We start from the raw sequence: 21,531 nt of genomic DNA, 5'->3' as shown, positions 1-21,531 counted from the left end.
CTCTTTCCTATTAGTGCGAAAGAGACAAAAAAGGTTGTCGGTAAGTCGTTATCACCGAACCAACAAAAGACTCTAAAGCTGCCATTGATATAATTGATTACGTGGAATTTTTCTATAGCGCATCGCATAATAAAATTATAAATAAGACCTTTTATACCCATTTTTATTAAAAAGTACTACTACCTATACAATTCGTACACCAGCACGGATGTCCTGCCACTGTCAATACTTTAAATTATTTAAATCTTTCGTATTTTTGTATTTTGTACCGTAAAAATTCATTTAGCGTTACAAATGATCAAACTAACACAACACCACATTATTTGATTTGATGTCGATTCAACCGGTTTAGGACCGATTTATACCCTTATAATGAATAAAACATGCAACTTAGGTAAAAAAAAACCGAATAAAACCGAAACCGGTTTTTTCAAATTCTAAAAACCCGGTTTTGGGTTTCCGTCAAAAAACCGGTTTTAACCGGTTTTTTCGGTTTCGGTTAAAACCGGTTTGCATTCCCTAGTATCTTCTTTGTTTTCGTTATATTATGTAATTTGTCTTGTTTTTGTTTACGAATAGTTGAATTTAAGCATTAGGTAATAATAATAAGAAATAAAAATTTAAAGTAACATACAATTAGTAAAATACTTATAAAATAAAACAACTAAAAAAAAAAATATCCCTAAAATCGCTCGGTAACCTCTGTTACCTACACAACGTACGTAATCTGCGTACCTGCCTGTAATAGTTATTTGCAACCTCGCCTTTGCCCTCGCAACGCTCAAGATTCCACTTCTCGAACCCTCTTGATTGTTCAAAAACGAATGAGAAAGATGCATTTTATACACATGTGAGAGAAAGTAATCAGATGCAAATTTTGAGTTGTTTCCTTATGTTAGCTGGTGGAATTGACTTTTAAATGATGTTTTTGAAATGAAATGACGTTCATTTGGATTTGATTTGGTTTAATTTTTTTGGTATTTCATAGTTAGTATTTTTCTCGCGTTGGTGTAGTGAAAAATGTTGTGTTTCACACGGAGACAAAGTTGTTGTTTAACCGCTCGTGCTAATATTGATACCCGAGCGAAAGATTCCAAAATTGAACCACGAGCGTAGCGAGTGGTTCGAGAAGTGGAATCTCGAGCGTTGCGAGGGCAAAGGCGAGGTTGCAAATAACTATTTCAGGCAGGTACGCAGATTACGTAAGTTGGGTAACAGAGGTTACCGAGCGAATAAAACGATGTCGTTCGTTATAAATTAATTTTCATGAATTAAATGATACCACTGTTTTGATTCTAGTTTACTTTTAAACACTCACTAGGAACCCCTACAACGATATATCATATCAAAACACGCCGTGCGTATATAGTCTGGGAATACCAGTGTTTACGTATGGCTGCTTCTACAAACGTTGCAAATGTTATGAGATTTTAGATGATTGCCGGCTTAGTAGGACCAACGAATTCAATCGATCGATCAAAAACCGCAATGTATTGCAAACCGCATACGATTATCGGGGACGTTTGGAGAGGCCAATAACCTTCAAGGTCTACAGACTAAATATAACTCTAGGTTAGCATTGCTGGTACAGGCGGCGCCTAAATATCGCTGCCGTGATTTAAGTAGTTCGGAATTTGCCCGCGTGGAGACTTAAGAGGGAAGTATACCACGTCCATACAAAAAGAGAAAACGTTTTTGATTTGTTAGTACCATTATTGACACAATGAAAAACGAGGTTTAATGTTTACAAAATTTGCAAAAAAAGGCAACCTATGAATATAGAATATATTATGCTGAAGCGATCGACCTCAAAATCAAGTTGATTTGTTAAGATTTAGTTGGTGGAAACCATTTTCAACAAATCACTTTGATTTTGATGTCGATCGCTTCAGCTTATTCTAGGTATAGGTTTAGTTTTTATTGTGTTGCAAATTTTGAAATAAAAGAAAATCTATAAACCTAGTTTTCATAGTCACTATCATACTAAAAATCATGGAGAATAGAAAATATGTAGAAGTGGAAAAACGTTTTTTATTTTTTATGGGCGAATACATGGTATCTCTCTTAAGTTTGCATATTGTATTTTTATTATCTCTATTTGCCTCTGCCTAGTTTTGGCGTCGGAATGACGCATACATACTAATAATAACAGACGCTCCAGTCGGCAGTTGAAAGTGTACGAATAGACACGCGTGCTAAATTCAGTGAAGTATTTTGGAGATTTTTTGTTAGGTATTAGATATTATGACAATATGCAGAATGAACGTAGTCCAGTATATAACAAGTCCAAGATTAAAAATTGTTGCAGGTGTATAAGTCCTAGGGTTGAACTTGTAGTTTGGGCTTCTATCACTTTGGTAAGTAATCAAAACATGAAAACACTACTTTTTATAAGCTAGGTAAGGTAAGGTCAATTTGGATAAGTGTGGCATACGGGTAAGTGTGACATAGGGTGATGTTTACACATTGATTTTAAGAATTTATACATTTCCTATTTGCATTTAGACATTAATTAATGTGCACCTAAACGGGCCTCAATGTGAAGGCCAGGGGGCCTACCGCGAAAAACGAACTTCGCAAATTGCGGGGATCTTTCTATTTTACTCTCACTAAGACGTAATTAGAGTAACAGAGAAACTTCGATTTTCGCGGTTATAGCCCTGTTTATACATTGATTTGTGTTTTTGAGAATTTATACATTTTCTATTTGCGTTTAAAGACATCAATGTGCACCTAAATGGGCCCCAATGTGAAGGCCAGGCTGCTGAGCCCACGTGCCAATCGTTAACGCTCCGTGACGTAGTCATCTCTCTCTATCACTCTTTCGTGTTAGTGCGACAGTGACAGTTGTGTTTCGTTTGCTACGGAGCGTTAACGATTGGTATGCGTTCAGTCACACTTATCCCGCAACCACACTTAGAGTCAGACCAAGATAAGTTGGCAGCGATTTTGATAGCCCAGACGGTGCAAGTGTTAAGTAAACGTCATAATTTGATAGAAGTTTGACGTTTAAAATAACACCTGCACTGTCCAGGCTGTCAAAATCGCTGCCAACTTATCTTGGCATGACTCATATCGTGAAAAGGAAAACAACCTTTGCAAGAGTCATCGGGCCCGACGTCGGCTTCGATGGAAAGCCCAGCGGCAGGATGGATGTAATAAGCCCTATACCTAAGCGGCGCGTACATGTTTTATCAAAGGGTCTAGCAGGCTAAGCGAACAAGAAGTGCCCCCAACGACGGATTTTGTCGATATTTCTGGTAGTGTACTGTTAGGTCCTAAGAAACCTCCATGCTTAACATCAGACCTCGATTCTCTTTTGTTTGCGAGTTATTCAGGATAACGTAAAATAATTAGGGTATCATTGAAAGTGTCATATTTTATAAACGATTCAAGTTACATGAACCAAACAAAATTATATTTGATAACAATAAAAAAAACTACAAAATTCATATTTTTTACCAGCATCCTGTCCTTAAACTTCATTGCAAAAAATAAAAATATTGTTTTCCTTCCAATTTTTTTTTAAGCTATTGCATAGCTTCTATCGCGGGCCTTGAGCGCGGGGACCGAATCCAGAAATTCCGTAACGAAAAAACCTCACGCTCCCCACTTCGTCTAACGTCGTTTCAGTTCGTCAGTCTTCGACACGGCGTTGTGTGCGTGCGATTAGACGTATTGTACTACTCAGAGACTTGTCATACGCTTCGCTTGACAGACAGATGAAGTGTGCGAAAGGGAAGCCATCACGTATATGAACAAGCCACGAGTGTGAAAGAGGCAGACTACATATGAGAAAACGTAACCATTTTTTGAATTCGAAGGCGGCCGAGGCGGCCAAAATCATATTGCCGTATTTTTTAACGTTAAAAATATACGAGAATCAAAATCAAAAATAAATATTAAGTAAGTAATTTAGTGAAGATGGTGTCATGTTGTGTGCCGGATTGTTGTGTTTCAGGGCCAAAAAACCCAGGGAAATACTCATTTCACAGGTAATTATGATAATCGTAGCGAAATTTTCGTAACGATATTATATCAAATTAACAGCATAAAAAGTGTAAAAAGCCAATTTATACAGTTCATTATAAGTTTTTCTTCAATTGTGTGTTAATATTTCATGATATTAGTCAATAATTTAGAATATTTTGTGTAAAAACCTAAACTGTTACTTTACGCTAGGGCTTGACAAAATGTTCATATGACTGTATCGATAACTTGTCGGTATATTAGTAGGTATGGAATTAGTTGTTCACAAGACATCATTAAGATATTAACCTTTATAACCGACGTAAAATAATAACGATTGTTATAATACCTTTTTTGAAGATGCACATGTTCAGCGATAAATTTAAACTTCACTTTCCAACACATTACTTACATTTTAACCACTTTTCCACGGCTTTGCCGCTAACACAAGGAAACACAAGACAGCGTATACACACCCAACCCAACTTGTCAGGCGGAAAAGGCGCGAATTTCAAATTTTCTTTGGTAAGTCAACTATTTGCGCCTACTGTTAACACTTAGCATGTGTTTGTGTTAACGACATTGCACATGTTACACCACTCACACCCGCATACGACAGAAACCTGCTTTATCAACGCGAGTCACCTGCTTTACCGACAGCGCCGGGTTCCATAATGCTTGATCGGACTACGTTAGTAATTTAGTCAAGTAAAAACGAAAAAACGTAAAAAGAGCGTACCTGGGTCGCCTAGCAGGACGTCCTATCGGACGCCCTAGGTATCGCTGGAGCGACATGGTGGAGGCGGATCTGCGCGAGCTTCGAGTCGACAATTGGCGAGAGGTCGCACAGGACCGAGAAAAGTGGCGCTGTCTTGTGTCGGAGGCCAAGTCTCATTTTGGGTCGCTGAGCCAACGGAGTAAGTAGTAAGTAAGTAAACGTCCCAGAACACCAAACCAGGTGAGAAAAATAAAAAATCGCAATGAGTGGCGATACGATTTTAAGTCGACACGAGTTTCGAATTAACTATTCGCAAATGTATTACAATACATATGGCCCTTAAAATGTTCGATATAGTTACGTAATGTGCTAATTATCGCACTAGTGCGGTAAAGTAGCTCCATATGTACTGTAAAATAAGTAACAATATATATTTGACCATTGTGACACATGTGTACCTATATATTTGACCATTTTGATGCTGACTGAAACGACTGTAACTGTAGCCTCGGTTATCACTATCAGTATTGTTATTTACTATGCGTCCGCTGTAAAAGAAAATTAAAGGTACTAAAGGCGCTAATAAGGTCTAATAGTAGTAATAATACTCATACCTATTACATTTTTTATAAAAACAAACACATTTGAAAAAGTAGTCGATAAAGCAGTTAAACATAGATAGATTATTAATATGTTGTAACATGACATCACTATTTTTGTTCGCACATAGACAATTTACGCACACACTTGCATTTCATTTTTGGTCACACTTTTGAAGTTTGACAGTCGTTCTATACTATCCTATTTCTATGGTACTACTCTACGAAACTCGCACGAATCGAGACGAGCTGCTCCGAAATCGGACAAATACATAAGCAGCTGTTTATAGTAATCTGTATGTATCATTGATGTACGTAATAGGGGTAGATGAGGTACCAGGCGGTCGATCGTGAGCCACAAAATATAGGTTCCGGGACCTATATTGAATTAGTCGTATGGGTGACGCTGAAGTGTCAACATTGTCATCAAATTCGATAAAATATTGCCAAAGAATGCCGTGTTGCGCCTTTTTCCAGTGCTTCAATAGCTCCAAGCACAAAAACAAAGCTCACGGTATCACTTTTCATTCGTAAGTACTATTATAACATTTGAAAACATATTTTTTCTAAATAAAATTAAAAATTTCCTTGTTATTGAGTGAGTGCGACAGCTAAATAATGCATTACCCATGTGAGAAACACGTTTATCCGAGTGTCAAGTAGGCATGCCCGCTTCATGCAGTGCATGCATGCCCGAGTCAGCAATTTTTTTTATAAATAATGCAACTTTTTAAATCATGTGCTCCTATTCCTTGAAACTATAGAATGTAACCGGTTTTTATTTTAATATAAGGTCACTGTGGGCAAGACCGTCTACAAGGCAAGTCCGTCAACACATTATAACTTTTGAATTAGAAAGCGTTTGCCGCTTTGGCGTCGAGTTTATAAGTCAGTTTTTCGTGCTAGTTCCCTCACTCTAAAACAGGCGAAGGCGCTTATTCCCATGACTTACAACTTGTCCAATATAAGTGAATCCGTATACGTATCGTAACTATGAATAAACAAGGTTCACACTTTTATATTGGTTATCTTGAGTCGTGCGCTCGGTGAACGATTGGAATATATAAATACCAGGAGTAACTACGAATTACCAGTGTTTACATTATCTCTTGTCAAGCGTACTTGTCTTTTCCGAAAAACCATCAGAAGTGAAACCTCGAGATCCCTATCAACTGAGATCATATCGTTATACTGGTTCACTGGTGGTTGGTTATGGTGGTATTAATATCAAAGAAAAAGAAATACTGCATAAATAAAATAAATAAATAATTATAATTGCATAAGTTGATACAAAATGCTATGCAATAGCTTTACCGCGGCAGTCCCCGAGTGCCACACGTCTTTTTTACTTTTCGCGGAGGTACACCTCCAAAAAAAATATGCATGAGTAGCCACTAATTCCCACTACATACACATATAAAAATATTTGCACAAATGTTCGTGCTTCATGTAAAAAAAAAAAACGATTCTCCAATAAGTAGTCACTGGCATTATATGTACAGATAGAAGTACATCAACGATGACGTGTCAGCTTTGACAACATCTGACACATAATATTATCTGCATTTGTTTTTTGCATTTTGTAGTGGAAAATCATTGATGTACGTAATAGGGGTAGATGAGGTACCAGGCGCTCGATCGTGAGCCACAAAATATAGGTTCCGGGACCTATATTGAATTAGTCGTACGGGTGACGCTGAAGTGTCAACATTGTCATCAAATTCGATAAAATATTGCCAAAGAATGCCGTGTTGCGCCTTTTTCCAGTGCCTCAATAGCTCCAAGCACAAAAACAAAGCTCACGGTATCACTTTTCATTCGTAAGTACTGTTATAACATTTGAAAACATATTTTTTTCTAAATAATATTTAAAATTTCCTTGTTATTGAGTGAGCGCGACAGCTAAATTATGCATTACCCATGTGAGAAACACGTTTATCCGACTGTCAAGTAAGCATGCATTGTAGAGTCAGCAAATTTTTTATAAATATGCAACTTTTTAAATCATGTGCTCCTATTCCTTGAAACTATAGAATGTAACCGGTTTTTATTTTAATATACGAATAACCGGTTGTTAACCAAAAATCCAGTTTTTCTGATAGTATTTTTAAAACAATATCTTGCATTAACTTGAAACCCAAATATCGGGAATAGTCCATCAAAAATTACTAAATAGTACTTGTACAACAAGGAAAACTATGGACAACATTTTTAACCAGAGCTTGGATTTACAATTTTAATATGCGAGTTATAGTGTAGTTTTAAGATGTATTTATGTATGTTGAAAACTGTGTAAAAAATATTTAGAACAGATATGAAATCAATCAAATTTAACCTATTTATTTACTTCCTTTTATCATAAACAAAAGAAATAAATAATAATCATCTCTATTTGTCAAGTAAAATGTATGACGACTTGTCTGGCCTAGTGGGCAGTGACCCTGCCTATGAAGCCGATGGTCCTGTCCCGGGTTCAAAGTTCTGATGATGGAATCCATGAAGAATTGAGGGAACACCTAAAATCTTATAGGTACACATATAGTGATTGTTGTAGTTTTTGTCTACAAATTAAGCATTTTCATCCAAAAACTGGCATTTAGTGTAGTGGAACTGCTGATGATGAACAGAACGAAACTCCCTAACTACGTATTTACCGTTTGACTATTTGTTTTAATTTGTCCTCTTTGTAGAGCAACTAAGGTGATGAAAATGAAAACGATGAAAATCAGAACGAATACTTTAAATTGAACATTCTAATGTAAGGGCACGCTGCCGTCTCAAATCGATAAAAGTGGGACATTGCTAATTTCGCCTTCGATAGGGAATGATTTAAAAAAATATAACTTTTTGCAATTTTTTTTACTAAAAATGAGTATGAACGTTAAAAAAATTAAAACTATTATGTTTAGAGAAAAAACTTTAACTTATTTCTATTTTAAAACGAGCTGCAGCAGTGGAAATGCCTAGCGATTGAATTGTGAAAATTAAAAATGATGTTCGGTTTCGTTTTTGATACAATTTTTTTCTCTCCATACATTATAATTTTCTTTTTTATACCGCCCTCTACGCATATTTTTTTTAATTGTATAGATAAACTATCGGTTTTACATATTTTATTTAGTGTGTTAGCGAAAAAAAATTTGTTTTCCATAAAATAAATAAAGTGCCTATTAAGCTATTGCATAGCTTCTATCGCGGGCCTTGAGCGCGGGGACCGAATCCAGAAATTCCGTAACGAAAAAACCTCACGCTCCCCACTTCGTCTAACGTCGTTTCAGTTCGTCAGTCTTCGACACGGCGTTGTGTGCGTGCGATTAGACGTATTGTACTACTCAGAGACTTGTCATACGCTTCGCTTGACAGACAGATGAAGTGTGCGAAAGGGAAGCCATCACGTATATGAACAAGCCACGAGTGTGAAAGAGGCAGACTACATATGAGAAAACGTAACCATTTTTTGAATTCGAAGGCGGCCGAGGCGGCCAAAATCATATTGCCGTATTTTTTAACGTTAAAAATATACGAGAATCAAAATCAAAAATAAATATTAAGTAAGTAATTTAGTGAAGATGGTGTCATGTTGTGTGCCGGATTGTTGTGTTTCAGGGCCAAAAAACCCAGGGAAATACTCATTTCACAGGTAATTATGATAATCGTAGCGAAATTTTCGTAACGATATTATATCAAATTAACAGCATAAAAAGTGTAAAAAGCCAATTTATACAGTTCATTATAAGTTTTTCTTCAATTGTGTGTTAATATTTCATGATATTAGTCAATAATTTAGAATATTTTGTGTAAAAACCTAAACTGTTACTTTACGCTAGGGCTTGACAAAATGTTCATATGACTGTATCGATAACTTGTCGGTATATTAGTAGGTATGGAATTAGTTGTTCACAAGACATCATTAAGATATTAACCTTTATAACCGACGTAAAATAATAACGATTGTTATAATACCTTTTTTGAAGATGCACATGTTCAGCGATAAATTTAAACTTCACTTTCCAACACATTACTTACATTTTAACCACTTTTCCACGGCTTTGCCGCTAACACAAGGAAACACAAGACAGCGTATACACACCCAACCCAACTTGTCAGGCGGAAAAGGCGCGAATTTCAAATTTTCTTTGGTAAGTCAACTATTTGCGCCTACTGTTAACACTTAGCATGTGTTTGTGTTAACGACATTGCACATGTTACACCACTCACACCCGCATACGACAGAAACCTGCTTTATCAACGCGAGTCACCTGCTTTACCGACAGCGCCGGGTTCCATAATGCTTGATCGGACTACGTTAGTAATTTAGTCAAGTAAAAACGAAAAAACGTAAAAAGAGCGTACCTGGGTCGCCTAGCAGGACGTCCTATCGGACGCCCTAGGTATCGCTGGAGCGACATGGTGGAGGCGGATCTGCGCGAGCTTCGAGTCGACAATTGGCGAGAGGTCGCACAGGACCGAGAAAAGTGGCGCTGTCTTGTGTCGGAGGCCAAGTCTCATTTTGGGTCGCTGAGCCAACGGAGTAAGTAGTAAGTAAGTAAACGTCCCAGAACACCAAACCAGGTGAGAAAAATAAAAAATCGCAATGAGTGGCGATACGATTTTAAGTCGACACGAGTTTCGAATTAACTATTCGCAAATGTATTACAATACATATGGCCCTTAAAATGTTCGATATAGTTACGTAATGTGCTAATTATCGCACTAGTGCGGTAAAGTAGCTCCATATGTACTGTAAAATAAGTAACAATATATATTTGACCATTGTGACACATGTGTACCTATATATTTGACCATTTTGATGCTGACTGAAACGACTGTAACTGTAGCCTCGGTTATCACTATCAGTATTGTTATTTACTATGCGTCCGCTGTAAAAGAAAATTAAAGGTACTAAAGGCGCTAATAAGGTCTAATAGTAGTAATAATACTCATACCTATTACATTTTTTATAAAAACAAACACATTTGAAAAAGTAGTCGATAAAGCAGTTAAACATCGATAGATTATTAATATGTTGTAACATGACATCACTATTTTTGTTCGCACATAGACAATTTACGCACACACTTGCATTTCATTTTTGGTCACACTTTTGAAGTTTGACAGTCGTTCTATACTATCCTATTTCTATGGTACTACTCTACGAAACTCGCACGAATCGAGACGAGCTGCTCCGAAATCGGACAAATACATAAGCAGCTGTTTATAGTAATCTGTATGTATCATTGATGTACGTAATAGGGGTAGATGAGGTACCAGGCGGTCGATCGTGAGCCACAAAATATAGGTTCCGGGACCTATATTGAATTAGTCGTATGGGTGACGCTGAAGTGTCAACATTGTCATCAAATTCGATAAAATATTGCCAAAGAATGCCGTGTTGCGCCTTTTTCCAGTGCTTCAATAGCTCCAAGCACAAAAACAAAGCTCACGGTATCACTTTTCATTCGTAAGTACTATTATAACATTTGAAAACATATTTTTTCTAAATAAAATTAAAAATTTCCTTGTTATTGAGTGAGTGCGACAGCTAAATAATGCATTACCCATGTGAGAAACACGTTTATCCGAGTGTCAAGTAGGCATGCCCGCTTCATGCAGTGCATGCATGCCCGAGTCAGCAATTTTTTTTATAAATAATGCAACTTTTTAAATCATGTGCTCCTATTCCTTGAAACTATAGAATGTAACCGGTTTTTATTTTAATATAAGGTCACTGTGGGCAAGACCGTCTACAAGGCAAGTCCGTCAACACATTATAACTTTTGAATTAGAAAGCGTTTGCCGCTTTGGCGTCGAGTTTATAAGTCAGTTTTTCGTGCTAGTTCCCTCACTCTAAAACAGGCGAAGGCGCTTATTCCCATGACTTACAACTTGTCCAATATAAGTGAATCCGTATACGTATCGTAACTATGAATAAACAAGGTTCACACTTTTATATTGGTTATCTTGAGTCGTGCGCTCGGTGAACGATTGGAATATATAAATACCAGGAGTAACTACGAATTACCAGTGTTTACATTATCTCTTGTCAAGCGTACTTGTCTTTTCCGAAAAACCATCAGAAGTGAAACCTCGAGATCCCTATCAACTGAGATCATATCGTTATACTGGTTCACTGGTGGTTGGTTATGGTGGTATTAATATCAAAGAAAAAGAAATACTGCATAAATAAAATAAATAAATAATTATAATTGCATAAGTTGATACAAAATGCTATGCAATAGCTTTACCGCGGCAGTCCCCGAGTGCCACACGTCTTTTTAAGCTATTGCATAGCTTCTATCGCGGGCCTTGAGCGCGGGGACCGAATCCAGAAATTCCGTAACGAAAAAACCTCACGCTCCCCACTTCGTCTAACGTCGTTTCAGTTCGTCAGTCTTCGACACGGCGTTGTGTGCGTGCGATTAGACGTATTGTACTACTCAGAGACTTGTCATACGCTTCGCTTGACAGACAGATGAAGTGTGCGAAAGGGAAGCCATCACGTATATGAACAAGCCACGAGTGTGAAAGAGGCAGACTACATATGAGAAAACGTAACCATTTTTTGAATTCGAAGGCGGCCGAGGCGGCCAAAATCATATTGCCGTATTTTTTAACGTTAAAAATATACGAGAATCAAAATCAAAAATAAATATTAAGTAAGTAATTTAGTGAAGATGGTGTCATGTTGTGTGCCGGATTGTTGTGTTTCAGGGCCAAAAAACCCAGGGAAATACTCATTTCACAGGTAATTATGATAATCGTAGCGAAATTTTCGTAACGATATTATATCAAATTAACAGCATAAAAAGTGTAAAAAGCCAATTTATACAGTTCATTATAAGTTTTTCTTCAATTGTGTGTTAATATTTCATGATATTAGTCAATAATTTAGAATATTTTGTGTAAAAACCTAAACTGTTACTTTACGCTAGGGCTTGACAAAATGTTCATATGACTGTATCGATAACTTGTCGGTATATTAGTAGGTATGGAATTAGTTGTTCACAAGACATCATTAAGATATTAACCTTTATAACCGACGTAAAATAATAACGATTGTTATAATACCTTTTTTGAAGATGCACATGTTCAGCGATAAATTTAAACTTCACTTTCCAACACATTACTTACATTTTAACCACTTTTCCACGGCTTTGCCGCTAACACAAGGAAACACAAGACAGCGTATACACACCCAACCCAACTTGTCAGGCGGAAAAGGCGCGAATTTCAAATTTTCTTTGGTAAGTCAACTATTTGCGCCTACTGTTAACACTTAGCATGTGTTTGTGTTAACGACATTGCACATGTTACACCACTCACACCCGCATACGACAGAAACCTGCTTTATCAACGCGAGTCACCTGCTTTACCGACAGCGCCGGGTTCCATAATGCTTGATCGGACTACGTTAGTAATTTAGTCAAGTAAAAACGAAAAAACGTAAAAAGAGCGTACCTGGGTCGCCTAGCAGGACGTCCTATCGGACGCCCTAGGTATCGCTGGAGCGACATGGTGGAGGCGGATCTGCGCGAGCTTCGAGTCGACAATTGGCGAGAGGTCGCACAGGACCGAGAAAAGTGGCGCTGTCTTGTGTCGGAGGCCAAGTCTCATTTTGGGTCGCTGAGCCAACGGAGTAAGTAGTAAGTAAGTAAACGTCCCAGAACACCAAACCAGGTGAGAAAAATAAAAAATCGCAATGAGTGGCGATACGATTTTAAGTCGACACGAGTTTCGAATTAACTATTCGCAAATGTATTACAATACATATGGCCCTTAAAATGTTCGATATAGTTACGTAATGTGCTAATTATCGCACTAGTGCGGTAAAGTAGCTCCATATGTACTGTAAAATAAGTAACAATATATATTTGACCATTGTGACACATGTGTACCTATATATTTGACCATTTTGATGCTGACTGAAACGACTGTAACTGTAGCCTCGGTTATCACTATCAGTATTGTTATTTACTATGCGTCCGCTGTAAAAGAAAATTAAAGGTACTAAAGGCGCTAATAAGGTCTAATAGTAGTAATAATACTCATACCTATTACATTTTTTATAAAAACAAACACATTTGAAAAAGTAGTCGATAAAGCAGTTAAACATCGATAGATTATTAATATGTTGTAACATGACATCACTATTTTTGTTCGCACATAGACAATTTACGCACACACTTGCATTTCATTTTTGGTCACACTTTTGAAGTTTGACAGTCGTTCTATACTATCCTATTTCTATGGTACTACTCTACGAAACTCGCACGAATCGAGACGAGCTGCTCCGAAATCGGACAAATACATAAGCAGCTGTTTATAGTAATCTGTATGTATCATTGATGTACGTAATAGGGGTAGATGAGGTACCAGGCGGTCGATCGTGAGCCACAAAATATAGGTTCCGGGACCTATATTGAATTAGTCGTATGGGTGACGCTGAAGTGTCAACATTGTCATCAAATTCGATAAAATATTGCCAAAGAATGCCGTGTTGCGCCTTTTTCCAGTGCTTCAATAGCTCCAAGCACAAAAACAAAGCTCACGGTATCACTTTTCATTCGTAAGTACTATTATAACATTTGAAAACATATTTTTTCTAAATAAAATTAAAAATTTCCTTGTTATTGAGTGAGTGCGACAGCTAAATAATGCATTACCCATGTGAGAAACACGTTTATCCGAGTGTCAAGTAGGCATGCCCGCTTCATGCAGTGCATGCATGCCCGAGTCAGCAATTTTTTTTATAAATAATGCAACTTTTTAAATCATGTGCTCCTATTCCTTGAAACTATAGAATGTAACCGGTTTTTATTTTAATATAAGGTCACTGTGGGCAAGACCGTCTACAAGGCAAGTCCGTCAACACATTATAACTTTTGAATTAGAAAGCGTTTGCCGCTTTGGCGTCGAGTTTATAAGTCAGTTTTTCGTGCTAGTTCCCTCACTCTAAAACAGGCGAAGGCGCTTATTCCCATGACTTACAACTTGTCCAATATAAGTGAATCCGTATACGTATCGTAACTATGAATAAACAAGGTTCACACTTTTATATTGGTTATCTTGAGTCGTGCGCTCGGTGAACGATTGGAATATATAAATACCAGGAGTAACTACGAATTACCAGTGTTTACATTATCTCTTGTCAAGCGTACTTGTCTTTTCCGAAAAACCATCAGAAGTGAAACCTCGAGATCCCTATCAACTGAGATCATATCGTTATACTGGTTCACTGGTGGTTGGTTATGGTGGTATTAATATCAAAGAAAAAGAAATACTGCATAAATAAAATAAATAAATAATTATAATTGCATAAGTTGATACAAAATGCTATGCAATAGCTTTACCGCGGCAGTCCCCGAGTGCCACACGTCTTTTTTTTATTTTAATTTCGTATATATTTTATAAATATTTGTTTCCTGACGCTACCTAATAAAGACCGACGTTGAAGGCGCTTATTCCCATGACTTACAACTTGTCCAATATAAGTGAATCCGTATACGTATCGTAACTATGAATAAACAAGGTTCACACTTTTATATTGGTTCTCTTGAGTCGTGCGCTCGGCGAACGATTGGAATATATAAATACCAGGAGTAACTACGAATTACCAGTGATTACAATATTGTCTCTTGTCAAGCGTACCTGTCTTTTCCGAAAAACCATCAGAAGTGAAACCCTGAAACCTCGAGATCCCTATCAACTGAGATCATATCGTTATACTGGTTTTCTCGAGGCGACACGTTAGTTGAACATAGTGAATAGTCGACCAGGGTTTCAGAAGTAAAAAATGAGGGTCAATTTCATGCTTTAAAAATATGATAGTCAATAATTTGATATTAATCTCAGTGTAACTCGCTCGCTCAGATATTTGCTTGAGAGAGACGGTCTAAGATTAGGTAATATCAAATCATTGATATTTTTTAAAAATCGAAATGACTTAATATCACTTTAAGACGACAATGTAAGAAGTATGTACGTCTCGCCTACACATTTGTATAATGTTATTAGTTTTTCTCTGTTGCACCTCGAGGAATACGCAAAATATAGGGGTCTCGCTTGCGCAGCACTGTTAACTATATTTGGTTATCCTTGTTGCTCGTTGTGCACATGTACATTATAATGGTGTGCAGTATTTGCAAATGAATGGGTGCTGGACCAGATTTTAGTTTTGTCAACTATTAACGTCACATATCTACCCCTTTTACTTACATCAATGTGGAAAATGGAAAACATTAAATGCAAGTCTTGTAAAAAAACATTAAAAAATATCCGTGGGAAACAAAAATGTATAGAAACAGAGCAAGAGGCTGATTTATATAGCAAATGCAGTAATATGTTAATTTGCATAAATGATTTATTGTGTGGTAAGTGTCGGCTTTTAGTGTATAAACATAAAGCAGTAGGTTGCAGACGAAGAGCCAGCATCGCCAATTGTTGTGCATGTACTCGCAGAAGTTGATGCTACTGCTTTATGTTTATTTAAATAAATCTTATTGTGTATTTAAATAAAATAAAAAAAAAAGTAACCAGGCTTCGATGACATTCTTCTTACGAATTTTCAATCTGACGGTCACGTGACACCTGACGCGAGCTTAACATTTTTTCCCCATCACAAAAAATGCACAGCGCCGCTAAAGAAATTTTCACTTCAATAAAAAAAAAAGTTTTGCTTGATATTCGTTTTTTGTAAATAATATTTTTATATTTTATAGGCAATATTGCAATGTCCTTGTTTTCATATATGTATTTAATTAATGTTTGAATATGCAGCTTGTGATGACGTCATTTGTTTACTTACTGTATAGATCGTGTCATTCACGAAGACGCGTGCCTTCACTCGTATTGTCATGTTATTAAAGGTTAGATTTGACAAATCTGCGCGTCATCGTGGATGACACCAACTATAACATATCATTTGTGTCTTTTGTGTAGCTTTTATGCAGTTAATTTCTAGGGAATTGACCCACATTTGAAAATGAAATATGGACTATCCGCATTATCAAAGGTTTTGCGATTATCGTTGGCCACTCCATGGCATGAATTGGCCGTTTTCGCGTCACGAAGAAAATATATGTCTATTTCCAAAAATAATACCTTCTAAACCAAGGTTTGAAACTAAAAATAAGTTTTTGGCAAAAAAATATTTTTGGTACAGGCTTGTATCGCTGACTGTACCTTTCTTAGAGTCTGTGCGGAGTGCGGAAAGAGAAGAGTCACGACTCTTTTCTTTCCGAACAGACTCTACCAGATAATATTGCATTGTCACCCGATTTATCAAATTTTCAGCTTCATCGGAAACCCGGAAGTGGGTCAATATATCTTGCAAGATACCCGACAAGTTGCGAGCATCTTTCTGTTTTACTCCAATTAAGGCGTAATAGGCGTAAGACCGAGAAAGACGCCCGCAATTTGCAAATTACGGTGTTCACGGTAGGCCCTCTGGCCAATATGCTTCTTTCTTTTGTGTTACTTATGTAATTATTATTGTTTCAGGGTTCCACCGTAATTATGCTAATTATCATGTATTTGGGAATAATGCTTATAGACGCAATGTCAGGAGTAAGTCGCGTCTCTGTGTTTAAAGATATTAAAATGTTGATATTCTCTTCGGCATTACTAACCGATATCGTGTACAACTTGCTTGTCATAGTGGCTACTCTTGGGGTGAGTATTTTATTAACATGGCTCGGAAAAACGCCTGTTATTATGAAAACATAACCCTGAGGGCCTACCGCGAACCACGTTCGACGTGTCGCCTCTCTGTCGCACTTTTAAATTAGTACGTAAGCATGACAGGGAGGCAACACGTCGAACGTGGCGAACGAGCAGAGACTTCCTTGTACCAATGTCAACGATAAAATATGCTCCAATGACTTCCGACGGTGAACGAACATCTTCGACTCATAAATGGGTCCTTTGGTTATGTTTTCAAAATGACGGGCGTTTGTCCGAGTCTTGTTTATTAGAGATACAGGCCGATTCGTAAGTTACACTGATATCAGAATGATATTTAAATCATGTTATTTACCGTGCATTTAACTAGTACTAGTCGGTACATGACTGTGATTGGCGCAGGCGAGACGCCGAATAACTAACTAACATGAATCAGATCAAGCCTCGGAACCGGTTTTTTCTTCATAAAAAACCGGTATTATTACGTTCTTTTTAGTTTTTTGGTTTATACGAAGTTGTTACCTAAGTACATGATTCAGTCCTACATAAATATCATAAAATAATTAAAAATGTTGGGCTATTTAGGGGTTTGAAAAACCTGTTCCGACCGAGACCTGATTCAGATATCAATCTGATATCAATGCACGATCAAATAAGGCTGAAAGTCTCGACAAGAAATTATATTTAGAATCAAAATTGTAAAAAAAGAAGTTGTGATCACAGTCAAAATGTTACCGTGAAAATCCATTTCTAGGAAAAACGTGTTTTTTTGTGACAGTTTACGACACGACGTGGTGAAAACGCGTTATCACTAATTAAAAGTATTAAAACTAGTTTTCCGAAACTTCTTGGTGAAAACTAGTTTTAACTGGATTATTTCAGTCAAAACTAGTTTTCGCAGTGCTTTGGAGAAAAATTGTTAAGACAAATTTTTAACAAATAAGTTTGATAGCCGTGACTTTAATTTATTTTCATGACTGCTTTGAACCAATGTAATTTATCAATAAGCCGTATTTATTTATGATTATTATGTTACAGAAAAAAGTGAAGCTGCTCAAGATTTTTTTGTACCTCGGAGCCGTAATGTGTGCCATTTTGTGTTCCGTGACTGCAATTGCCTACAAACCATCACCTTATTTGTTCCATGAGCTAAGAATTGTTTGGACAGTTTTCGTCTTAATAATAATAGGTAAGTATATTGCGTTTTTTAATAGAAACTGCACCATTTCTGGAAATACAATATAGAAAAATGGTTCTGTGGGTTATAGACCTCGCGAACCAGCTCCGCCATTTCGTCACGATATATATATATATATATATAGATACTTAACATGCTCACCAAATTTAATGAGAATCGGTTGAGAAATGTAAACTGTATAGAAAAAAATACAGATACTTATATTTACGAAAGCATTTTGCCGAAGCTTCCAAATTCAATATTCAAAAATGTATTAAGTACCTAAGCTAGGCCCAACTAGGTACTTACAACATTTACAGTGACATCATAAAGTGACATGAAAAAGAAAATGAACGGAGACTCGCTCTCGCTTAGACATCACGGGGTAGACTGAGAAAACAGACTAATCTCTGTAATCACAATTATTAGATATTGATCCGTTTCTTTCGTTTTTCAGTTATTCGAGGGTCCTGATAATGCGCGGCGTTATGTTGGACCTACAAGAACAAAGCCAAGCCCATGGATACATCGGCTTGGACAAGACCATGGAAACGAGGACGGACTACGAACCTCCAATTTAACGTATCTGGATGAAACATCTATTTGACTGTGTATAGGGGTATCTGGGAGTATGTAATAAGACACGCAGGAGTACTTGATTATGAACGTGTATTCACACAATCGCGACCGGGAGACAACTGAAGAGCGAGCTATGCGTTGGACCTTTCGTAGGCGCGCGGAATGCTAACAACGCACATAACCGTCCTTATACTGTGTACCTAAATCTGATGCTTCGTACATCTGCTGCATTCTTCTCCAGAAGTACGATGGATGGCGTTATCCAACTGATAGAAAGAATACCGCGCGATTGAAAGAAACTGACAATCATTAACTAACACGCATTAATTTAGACATCTGCGACCATCTTATCCGTATAGTACAGCTGTTCATCCGAATATCCAACCGGTTATAGTTATTAATATGCCTTATGAGGACTCTAGGTTTTTGACCACCATTTAAGTATTCGCAGTTTTTCGTGCGATCTTACTAATCTTACGGTAAAATCCACACTAACCCTCAAATATATTGCTTATACAGTTTTTCCCTGGATAAAGTGCACAAATAAGATTACGAAAAACGACCGGTCTGGCCTCGTGGGTAGTGCCTATGAAGCCGATGGTCCCGGGTTCAAATCCTGGTAAGGGCATTTATTCGTGTGATGAGCATGGATATTTGTTCCTGAGTCATGGGTGTTTTCTATGTATTTAAGTATTTATAAATATTTATATATTATATATATCGTTGTCTAAGTACCCTCAACACAAGCCTTATTGAGCTTACTGTGGGACTTAGTCAGTTTGTGTAATAATGTCCTATAATATTTATTTATTTATTTATTTAAGATGCACAAGGACTTAATTAAAAAAAAAAAAACATTTTTTTATGAATTGAAATGTGATGTGCTGCCTGCGAAAAACTCACATATCCTCTCGGCCTGAAGGGCTGGAGAGGTTTCCCGAGCTAATCTCAGATGTGGGAGAAAGAGGACTTACGGGTTGAGAAAGCAAACACGTACATATAAGTACATTTACACAGTCGTGGCTTTATGCTGTTTATTATAAACAAACCTATCCTATGTACTATCTCAAGCTATTCCCGGCCGGCCGGGTCTCTTCAGTGGCGACGACGCCTGTTGCTGATTTATGATTGTACCCACCTGACGAAAACTGCCTTGCAGATTTGAATTTGTCAATTGTAGTTTGTAAGCATTAATGTACCTTTGCAAATTTAGAATAAAATTTATTTTTATTGTTGTGCAGTCTTCACAATGAGTTTTACTTATTTATATAAAATATTTGTATATAAGTAGTTAATAATTGTTATCAACTATTTACCATCATCCTAGTTGTACGAATAGCATTAGTTAATGTAATGTACTGGTACTAATTAATTTAACCGTAAGATTACTGCATGTTCACTGGTAGAAGACACTTATATAAGATGTGGTTACCTATAATTAGATAAGCATCAGTCCTGATTGTCATATAGATTTAAGAGCATGTAAGATGTATTATCTGTTGGTACCTAATCCTAAATAAAAATAAATAAAAAAATACTTTGATTCGAGCACTTTTATAAGCATAAGTTAGCAGCCTTCACAAAGAAACCTAATCACCGAACGTAAAATACTTGTTGTTGAGGAGTTCCGTTCTGGCCTTCTTTAGTAGTTTCATTTCAAAGATCTAGACTCCCAGATGGATCTCGTAAGTCATAATACTTAAAGACTGTTAAAAGCATAACAGTTATTTTGGCATTTTAGCTTTAGTCGGAATGCAAGGCGTTTTCTTGAAATAAAAGCTGAAACAGTACAGTCAGTACAATAATAAGAATAAGTACCTATATGTTATTATGGACGACCTGTCTGGTCTAATGGGTACTCGGGAAGTGCCTACGAGAAGGCATGGTTGCCTACGAAGCCGATGGTGCCGGGTTCAAATACAGGTAGGGGGATTTATTTGTGTGAATGAGCAAGGATATTTTGTTCCTGAGTCATGGGTGTATTCTTTGTATTTAATTATTTATAAATATGTACATATTTATATCGTCTACGAGTAAGTACCCGCAGCACAAACTTTATTGAGCTCACTGTGGGACTTCGGGTCAGTTACACAATATTCAAGTAAAGTTCTGAATAAGCTACTTGCCACTTATCTGATAAATAAAGTCATCATTAGCGGTTCACTATCTTCAAAAAAGATTATCTGTAGATAAATACATTTACAACTTAAGTTATTTTATCTGGCAGGTAATTTATGTGTTAATTAGCTATCCAATACTTTACTCAGACTTTGTGAAACATGTTAGTCAATTTGTATAATAATGTCCTGTAATATTTAATATTTATGCTTTAATATGTTTAACAAACATATTTCGAAATTCAGCGCCCTCTAGCATTTAGTATTCACCCTCCGTGGTTGTAACGGTATCTACGTGCAAAGAGAATTCTCGAAAAATAGTCGGCTGTATTACAACCTCCGCTGCCAACTGCTCTTTTCTGACGATCTCCGCTAGGTGGCGCGAGGCATAACCCCTAAGGCCCCATTTAGACGGTTTAGAACTTAATAACTTGCATGCGATTTTCGTTATATTGCGGTATTTGGTCGATCGACTAAATTCATTGAACTCTTTAATTATAGCAATGTATTGAATATTGCATGCAAGTTCTTGAACCGTCTAAATGGGGCTTAACTCAGTGACCGCCAAGCCTAGGTCCCAAAAATTTGACCTAGATGTCAGGCGCGAAACACGAGTAAATTAGTTAAATTTTGTTATTTAAGCTATCCGTGGATATAGAGAAGTGTATGTTTATAGACATCAATGATGACGTC

The 21,531-nt window shown here is 36.9% G+C and overlaps 1 long non-coding RNA gene across 1 annotated transcript; it reads left to right on the top strand.

Annotated features, from left to right (window-relative positions):
- The first annotated feature begins 377 nt into the window (after nt 1–377).
- Nucleotides 378–19,971, top strand: LOC133525991 (uncharacterized). Its single transcript, XR_009800656.1, has 4 exons — nt 378–2,357; nt 16,786–16,956; nt 18,004–18,154; nt 18,600–19,971. It is a non-coding gene; the product is annotated as an uncharacterized LOC133525991 (long non-coding RNA).
- Nucleotides 19,972–21,531: the final 1,560 nt, after the last annotated feature.

Source organism: Cydia pomonella, chromosome 15 (genome assembly GCF_033807575.1).
Source record: "Cydia pomonella isolate Wapato2018A chromosome 15, ilCydPomo1, whole genome shotgun sequence".
NCBI classification, from domain to species: Eukaryota; Metazoa; Arthropoda; class Insecta; order Lepidoptera; family Tortricidae; genus Cydia; species Cydia pomonella.
This window is presented reverse-complemented; position numbering and strand designations above follow the sequence as displayed.